Below are 8,715 nucleotides of genomic sequence, written 5' to 3'. Positions count from 1 at the left end.
GCTGTCCCCAGCATGGGTGCAGAGACATGCAACCAGGACTGAGTCCCGATCACAGGGAAACTCTGTCTTTCTTTATGTAGGATAGAGGAGGGTATCTGCTTGATGAGTAGGGGGACAAGTAAGTAGAGAGATGCCCCCCCAAGCCAAAAGATTTAGAACAAGTTTTGTGGTCTGTAGAATAACATGTAAGGAATCAGAGTGTTAGCAGCTGAACAAAGGTTTCAAGGCCACTGCAATGTATAGTAAAACATATGTTTAAGGCTGAGATTTCAAAGGAAGGGAGTGGCTATGGAGTGTATGCCTATTAGGGGGTGGGAGACAAAAAGAAAGCAGTTCAGGACCCTTCGAGGATATTAGTTCATACCAGGGAGCTGCTATAGGATGTGGGTGGCAGGATTTTATAGTGTGCACAGACTGAGTCAAGTCTGCTATTTGGAGAGGCTTCTCTCAGGCATGTCTGGAATCAGTAGAAAGCTTAAGAGATTAGAAAAATAAATCTTACCACTTGGCTGTCTGGCATGCCAACTGTTCTTGGTGGGTATTGAGGTTACATAGAAAGGGCCACATGGACAGTAATAAGCAAAGTATGAAAATTTATTAAAACGATTTTAGTTCCAAGGAAGTAAACTCGCCAGAGCAGATACATTCAGGAGCGTAATTGTATCCATGCATAGAAGACTGGAACTTTTATGGGTCATTTACATAGCAAGGATTTCCTCAAGCACATGACATCTGTTATACGTTGCAAGGCTGAGGAGTTTCCAGTCTTCCTCTATGCCAGTATATTTTTGTTTCTCATACTAAATTTGTAGCTTTTGTGTAAGGTCTTTCCAGACCTTACTTTCTGCCCTGAGACTGTGGGACATAGAAGTGGTTGGGGCCACCGTGAGTGAAATAGGACCATGAAAACTGAGCAATGTATCCATTCACCCCTGGTTGACACAAAGGTTGATTATTCAGAGACAACATGTGTAGCATGAAATATTAATATAGCAAACCACGCTATGCCTGCAGTGTACTGGCAGGCTGTTCTCATCTCGTGGAGACTCTCCGACCTGGAGCTCCAAAATCTCTCCACTCAGCTGATTAAGTTCCTACTGGCGGGTCACTACCACACCAGCCCCAGGCTTCCAAATTCCCACGTCCTTTTGGAGTGCACTTCTTGTAAACCCACACTTTGACGCCATACCTTTCTCTCTGGAACCCAGTTGAGTTACTGTGTGAAGGGAAACACCACACAAACTTAGTTTAGAATCAACAGGTAACATAATCGCTAGGTACAGCAACTAGCTTCCTAATTTGTAAGCCATTCTAAATTAAATCCTCCTGTAGCGGATCCAATTGGATCCACCACCTGAACCGGGGTCTCTGCTACCTACATCTTGACCTCCACCTCTTTTTCCTCCTTCTCCTCTTCCTCTCTCTGACTCAGAAGTCCTGCTTACTCCTTGCCCAATTGTTGGACTCCTGAAATCTTTATTCATCAGGGGAAGGTTCTGCCATATTCACGGATGAGAGCAGTCCTTGATGTTTATAAGCCACTCAGGACACTCGGTTGTCATCAGCTGAGCCCATTGGAGATGAGAGATGCAAGGCAGCTCCATAGCAGTGTCTTTGGATAAGGATGAGAAATAGCCCATGGGAAATACCCTTAGATAAAAGAGTGGAACCATTTTGGCCAGAGCAAAGATTTTCTACAGAGAAATTAGTGGCCCACCAGACTATTGAAATATGTTTCTCAAGGAATTGGAATTTCCTCAGGGATATTATGGTAGGAGAAGGAAAGTCTAAAGGCAGCCAGAGGATGAGCATTTCTCTTAAGAGGTTTCACACAATTCTGATGAGTACTTATATTGTTGGACCAACTTGCAGGAGACACTGGAGCTGACACAATGACAGGTCAGTCACTACTCCTTGACCAGGTCTGCTTAGGTATGCATATCTAGAGATGCTAGAATGTATGGAAGTAGAAAGCTAACCAGAAGGACTCTGTGAGGTCATGATCCATGATTGGTCGGGACTGTGCTGATACAGGTGTTTAGGCACACACACTCCTTTAAGTCACCTATGTGCCTTTAAGCAAACTCATAATGCCATCAGTTCTCAAAACTCTAGTTTGATGAGTTCCTCACTTTGGTCTGACATTGGTGCCCTATCTAAAGTAAATAGATATTTGCTCAGATTTCCCAAGAAAAGTTAACACAAGATTCCTGACTCTGTCTGCCACTTCAAACTTTTGTAACAACTCTTCTTTTATCTCCTCTTAGGAGCTCAACTTCTTAAAACTTTCAGATATAACTGAGAACATGTGCAATTTGCTTTTCTGTGCCAAATTTATTTCTCTCAACGCCCTACAATGTATTCATTTTGTGAGAAGATTTCCATCCTTTAACGGCTGAACAATATAGTCCTGTGGTATGCATGCACTTGCGTTTGCCTTTCCCCGCTCTTCCTCCCCTCTCTGTGTTATTAATTTTTCCCCATTCATATATTGATGAAAACTAAAGTTGATTTTGTATCTTAGACATTGTGAATTGTATTTCAATAAGTTGTGCAAATGTCTGACATGCTGGGTTCTTCTGTTTTGGGTGTATACTCTGGAGAAGAGTACTGCATCATACAATATTTTAATTTTTTAATATTTAAAGGATCCTGCTTGGTGTGTACTGCTATGTCTGTACTAAATTTGCATTGCTGCTCACAATGTCTGATAGTCCATTTGCACCATACCAGTGCCAGCATTTGTTGTTTTTGCCTTTTCGGTAATAAGTGTTCTAATGTGGATGAAAGGTGTTCTTATTTTGGGTTTTATTTGCCTTTACCTGATTGAGTGATACCAAGCATTTCCCAACATAGTATTGCTGGTATTTAGTTTGTCTTCCCTCAGCCTAGTGCTGGAGATGGAACCCAGGGTCTAGCACATGCTAGACTAGTACTCTCCCGCTGACCTAATAACATCTTTAGCGCTTGCATTAGCATGTCTTCTTATAATAAATATCCACTTAGATAATTTCAAAACTGATTATTTGTTTCTTTGCTGTTGGTTTTTTGGTTTCTTTATGGATTATGAATATTATTTTCTTGTTGGGTGAATAGTTTGCAAAAAATGTTTTCAAGCTCCTTTGGTTGGCTCTTCAGTTTGTCAACAAATGATATGAAGAAGCTTTTGAGCTTGAGGGAGTATCATCGTCCAGCTTTTGCTTTTGTTGTTCATGCTTTTGGGGTCATATAACCAGAAAAAAAAATCTCTGGTTAGATTGTGTACTGAAGACTTTCCTCTGCGTTTAATTACAGTAGTTTAACATATTTAATTTCTAGTTGTTTTTTATTAATTGTTTTATTTATTTACATTTCAAATGCAGTCCCCCTTTTTGGTTCCCCCTCCAAAAATCTCCCACGATTTCCCCTCCCCTTTATCTCTAAGAGGGTGCTCCTCCACCCACCCCTCTAGCATCCCCCTTCTCTGGGGCATCAGGCCTCCACAGGATCAAGCACATCCCCTCCCATTGAGGCCAGATAAGACACTCCTCTGCTACATATGTAGTGGTCTTTGGTTGGTGGCTTAGTTCCTGGGAGCTCTGAGAGATCTGGTTAGTTAATATTGTTGATCTTTCTATGTAGTTGCAATCCCCTTCAGTTCCTTCAGTCCTTCTCCTGACTCTTCCATTGGGGCTCCCAGGCTCAGTTCAATGGTTGGCTCTAAGTATCTGCATCTGTCTTAGTCAGGTGCTGGCAGAGCCCCTCAGAGGAGAGCCATGCCAGCCTCCTGTCTACTTTATTTGTTTTTGTTTTGTTTTTAATATTAAGATAGACCCCTCTAACTTACAACATACCTAATTTTGCACAGATTACTTAGCTACAGTATAGTTCCTAAAAAGATATGTCTGAATGACTTTTGTCATTGTGTGGACACCATAGTGAAATTATCACTTCTTACAAGTTGAATTGAACCAATTTTAAAGTGATACTAGTTTAGTTATAAGTTCCTAAACATGACATAGTTTATAGTTCTTGAATTAAAAAAACATTTCTAATAAAAACTTAGTTTCTCTTCTTTTAAACATTGTGGTGTGTGTGTGTGTGTGTGTATGTATGCATGTGTGTATGTGACAGTGTCTATGGGAGTCTATTTGTACAAGTGTAAACATTCGTGTAAGGGGCTGGAGATTTACACCAGGTGTTATCCTTGGTCAGGCACTCTTTACCTTATACATTAAGCAGGATTTCTCATTTGAACCACTACTACTTTATTTATAACTATAAAGTAGATGTTGTATTAAGTTCTTAACAAATTTAACTTCAACTAGTCTCTCCAATTACTCTGAGGTTTATGCTGAAGGTGAAAAAATTGAATTGTGGTGAGGGAAATTGTCTGTTGTTAGTAATAGTTTGAAACAGATTGGAGCTGGGCATAGTAATGCATGTTTAAGAGGCTGACAGGAAAATTCAAAAGTCAAGATGAACCCATGTTGAATAAATAACAAGACCCTGTGTAATAAGCAAAACAAATGAAGACAAAACAAGCTGTTGATTTATTCACTTTGGTTTTTTATTAAGTCTCTCTTAGAAGTGGCTTTTCTTTTCTCAGTAACTGAGTACTATGGCCAAGCTATCTCTAGCCCTTTAGTCAAGAAATTTACATATACTTCCTTAGACATAATAATATAGTTGTATACCTCAAGCAACAAATCACTTTGGCACTGTTTTTTTTTTTTCAAAGTACATGCATTTATTAGCTTGGTTTCTGTAGTTGAGGAATTAAATCAGGCCATCAACACCATTGCCTCTATAAATCTACAATGACTGTGCAGCTTGGAGCTGTGGACTTGTTTAAGAATCTGTTGGTAAAAGATCTTCTTCCATAGTCATCCATGTTGCTGGAAAAATTTAGTTCCTTGAGGGATGCTAGTTTGAGAACCTCAGTTTCATACTCGGTATTAGCTGGAAGTCACCTATAGTTCCTTGCTCTATGGTTTTTTTCCACAGGACAGCTTGTAACAGGACAGATTGTTTCATAGGATCAAGTACATGCAAAGAGTCAGACAGAAATGGCCAAGTAAAATGGAAGCCGCAATGTGTGCAGTAGTATCTAAAGCGCTACCATAAGGCTTTACCTTTTTCTAGTCACTAGAAACAAGTCAACGTGTCCAGCCCAAGTACATGGGAGGCAGGATTACATAGGATGGGATTACAGCAGGGAAGGTCATTAGAAACTATTTTAGAGGCTGTATTTTTTCCACCCTTTTCTCCTTTCATACTGTTATAAACTTTTTATTGAGCAAGTGTTTTGTACTAGGAAGAAAGTGTCAGCAAAACTTGTTGATTATTAAAACAATTCAAAGAAGCTCTTATAGATATCTGAATATTGTTTTTGATAGTCTGATGTGTAAAATCTAGAAAATATACTCAGTTGGTAACCATGAGAAGGAAGACTTTATTCTCTGTTGATAAGTAAAGAACTAATTTCTCTGGGAAAGAAGACAATGTCACATTACTATAAGTAGAAGGCTGTCACCTCTCTTGTTACTGTCAATCTCTAGGAAGAGCCCTACTCTATACCCTATACTGGAGAGAGTTTCAGATCCCAGGGAATACCCAATGATACATATGGATGACTGTTTTAGAAATTGTTTTTCTGTGGATTACATTGGAACAATTTATAATCACTCCAAATCATATATTTGCAGTTTAACTTGCAAGGAGGCTATATTCACTAATTAACCCCAGAACTTGAGGGCACACTATGGAGAGATAAAAAGGTTCAGTGAAAAAAACCTTCCACAAATTTTATTTCAGAGTATTGGGAGGTAAGACAGCATGTTATCATTTATGGATTCTTCAGGGATTTGAGCCAACACAAAGCTGATGGTTACTAGTCTCCTGTTACTTAACATCTTTGCAAGTATAAGCTGTGGAGGTCTAAAATTGATGGGGTTCTCAAACCAGTGTGAAGAAGGTTCTTGCTATATCAGCCTCACCTCATGTGTCAAGCTGCATTAGTGCTGTGACCTGTCCAGAATACACTGTCTTCCTTTTCCATTCCAGACACGCTCATTCTTGGTGCTAAAGGTGAAACAGAACTGATTAAATTCACAGTGCCTGAGGATTTTCTAAGATGTTTTCCAAAAGATTTAGTGATTGGTAAATGGTAAACTAAGCCTGGCATGGTATTTGTTTGTTGCCTTTTATAATCTGGGTCCCTTCTCTTATAAACAACTCCCTTTCTAATAGTAAAAGGCATAAAATAAAGCCTCATTGTAAGGCCCTAGAACCTGGCATTCTGTTAGCCATTACACTCTCTTCTCAAGATTTAACAGACAACTGCTGATTGTAATTAAAGGAAAACATTCAGAAGGTGACCTTGGAATAAATGACTAGGAATTCTCACTGTTGTTATTTAATTATGACTATAAAGTTCAGAGAAATTTCAATCCAATAAATCTCACACAACATCTTAAGGAACGAAAGGATCCAGTGATAGAAATATGCAAAACATTTGTCTGGACAACTTTGATTTTGCAGTGAGGACAAATGCTTTTGATTAGCCTAAGGTTTTTTAGTCATAGTTCCTAGAGTTACAGAATTTATACTATCTATCTATCTATCTATCTATCTACCTATCTATCTATCTATCTGTCTAAGATTTAGTAGAATGATCTACAGGCTGTGGTTCAGCTAATCCAACAACGGCTAGCTGTGACTGGAAAGTCCAGAAGTTTCTCAGTCCACAAGGCTGATCTGCAGTATATACAGGAATACTGAAGAAGTAGGCTCTAATCCTGTGAAGGAATGGATTTGCTAGCAAGGGGGAGGACAAGAGGCAAAGAGAAAATGTCTTTATATAGGCTTCTAGCAGAAGGTGTGGTCTAGATTAAAGGTGAGCCTGTTGTGGTAAATATTTAAACACAGCTCTATCCTCCCACTGGTGCAGGAGGCTCTTCACCCACCCAAGAGCTCTAGATTCATGAATAAAAGACATGCAATGCAACCTTTATATTCATTATGTCTTTTTTTTATTGGATGTTTTATTTACATTTCATATGTTGTCCCCTTACCTCATCCCCCAACCAACCAAGAACCCCCATCCCCTCACCCCTCCTCCTGCTTCTCTGCGGAAGTACCCCTACCTACCCCCCCACTCCCACCTCCCCACCCTCAAATTCCCACCCCCCTGGGGCGTCCAGCCTTCATGAGGCCAAGGATCTCTTCTCCCACCTATGCCCAGCAGGGCCCTCCGGTCTTACATATACAGCTGAAGCCATGGATCCCTCCGTAAGTGCTCCCAGGCTGGTGGTTTAGACCCTGGGAGCTGTGGTTGGTTGGTATTGTTGCTCTCCTCATGGTGCCACAAACACTTTCAGCTCCTTCAGTCTTCACTCTAACTCCTCCATTGGGAACCCCATGATCAGTTCAATGTCTAGTTGTGAGCATCTGCCTCTGAATATGTCAGACTCTTGCAGACCTCTGAGGAGACATCCATATCAGACTCTTATCAGCATGCACTTCCTGACTTCCACATCAGCATCTACCTTTGGTGACTGCACATGGGATGGATATTCATTATGTCTTAATAGCACAATAGCTTGGCTTCTCCCAAACTCCACATGCCTAACCCACTTTTCCCTCCAGTACTCCTGAGTTATATTCGATTAATCTATATTTCCTCTCTGCTACCTCATATCCAATCAGAGGAGTGGCTCCTGGTGCCACTTTCCTGAATTCTTATGTGGTGGGCCTTTATTAAATCTAATCGCTCTGCTTCTCCATCATGGCGATTCTGCCCTCTCCTGTCTTGTGTTTCTTCTCTGGAATCCTCAAAGTCCCACCTCTTTCTCCCTGACCAAACATTGGCTGTTGGCGCTTTTTTTTTTTTTTTAAGATTGAGTAATTCTTTATTTTTTACATACTTGATGAGGGAGCTTTCCTTAAACATCCTCTCCAGTGGAAAACAGAGCATGAAAAGCGGCTTCCAACTGCTCTGCTCAGGGCCTGGGCTCCTCCTTGCCGGAATGGTGAGGAGGAGGGGTGTATTTCCCCTCTTTCATTAGCTTTTCCCGCTGTTTCTTGATATCATGCACTCGCCTTATCGTTTTGAACAGCAAAAAGCATTCTTCAAAGTCTTCAAACTCTATCTTGCACTCTTTCTTTGCCCGGGTAGCACCAATCCCATGTGCACACTCTATTCACTCTTTTTCAAAAGCTTGGCACCGAGTAGCATTCTTGTAGGGCTGTTCAGCACTTAGGAACATAAAGTGACGGTCTAGCCTAATGCCCAGCTTTTTCTGAATATCATGGAAAGGCATGGAGCGAGAGGGAACTTGTCAAGGAGCAATCCCTAGCAAAGCTTCTTGGCTGTGCGGAGACAGCAGCGCCTAACGCACTTCAGCAGTGCCCTTGTCAGGTCCCTGGGTCCTGTTGGCTCAGTCAAAAACCCAACTGTTGGAAGGAACCAGCAATGGACGTGTGAATTCCCATGTAAACACAAATCAAAACCCCAACATGTGTTTTTACCTATTTAAGATCCAGACTTAAGGACTGTGTCTTCCTACCTCAAAGATCTGGATTAGAAGTGGATCTACCTAGTTCAAATTAAGCAAAAAATCCTTCACAGGTGTGCCCTCCAGTTTTGGATTTCAGTGAATTCCAGATACAGTCAAGTTGACAACCAAATATAGCTAACACAAAAATGGGAAACATATTTTCTCTTAAAACATA

General features: G+C 40.7%; 1 pseudogene; it reads right to left on the bottom strand.

Moving 5' to 3' along the window:
* Positions 1-7,982: 7,982 nt before the first annotated feature.
* LOC114637995 lies at positions 7,983-8,303 on the bottom strand (annotated as a pseudogene).
* Positions 8,304-8,715: the final 412 nt, after the last annotated feature.

Source organism: Grammomys surdaster, unplaced genomic scaffold (assembly GCF_004785775.1).
Source record: "Grammomys surdaster isolate TR1022 unplaced genomic scaffold, NIH_TR_1.0 125476, whole genome shotgun sequence".
Taxonomy (NCBI): domain Eukaryota; kingdom Metazoa; phylum Chordata; class Mammalia; order Rodentia; family Muridae; genus Grammomys; species Grammomys surdaster.
Note: the sequence above shows the minus strand (reverse complement) of the source record. Positions and strands in the feature narration are given on the sequence as shown.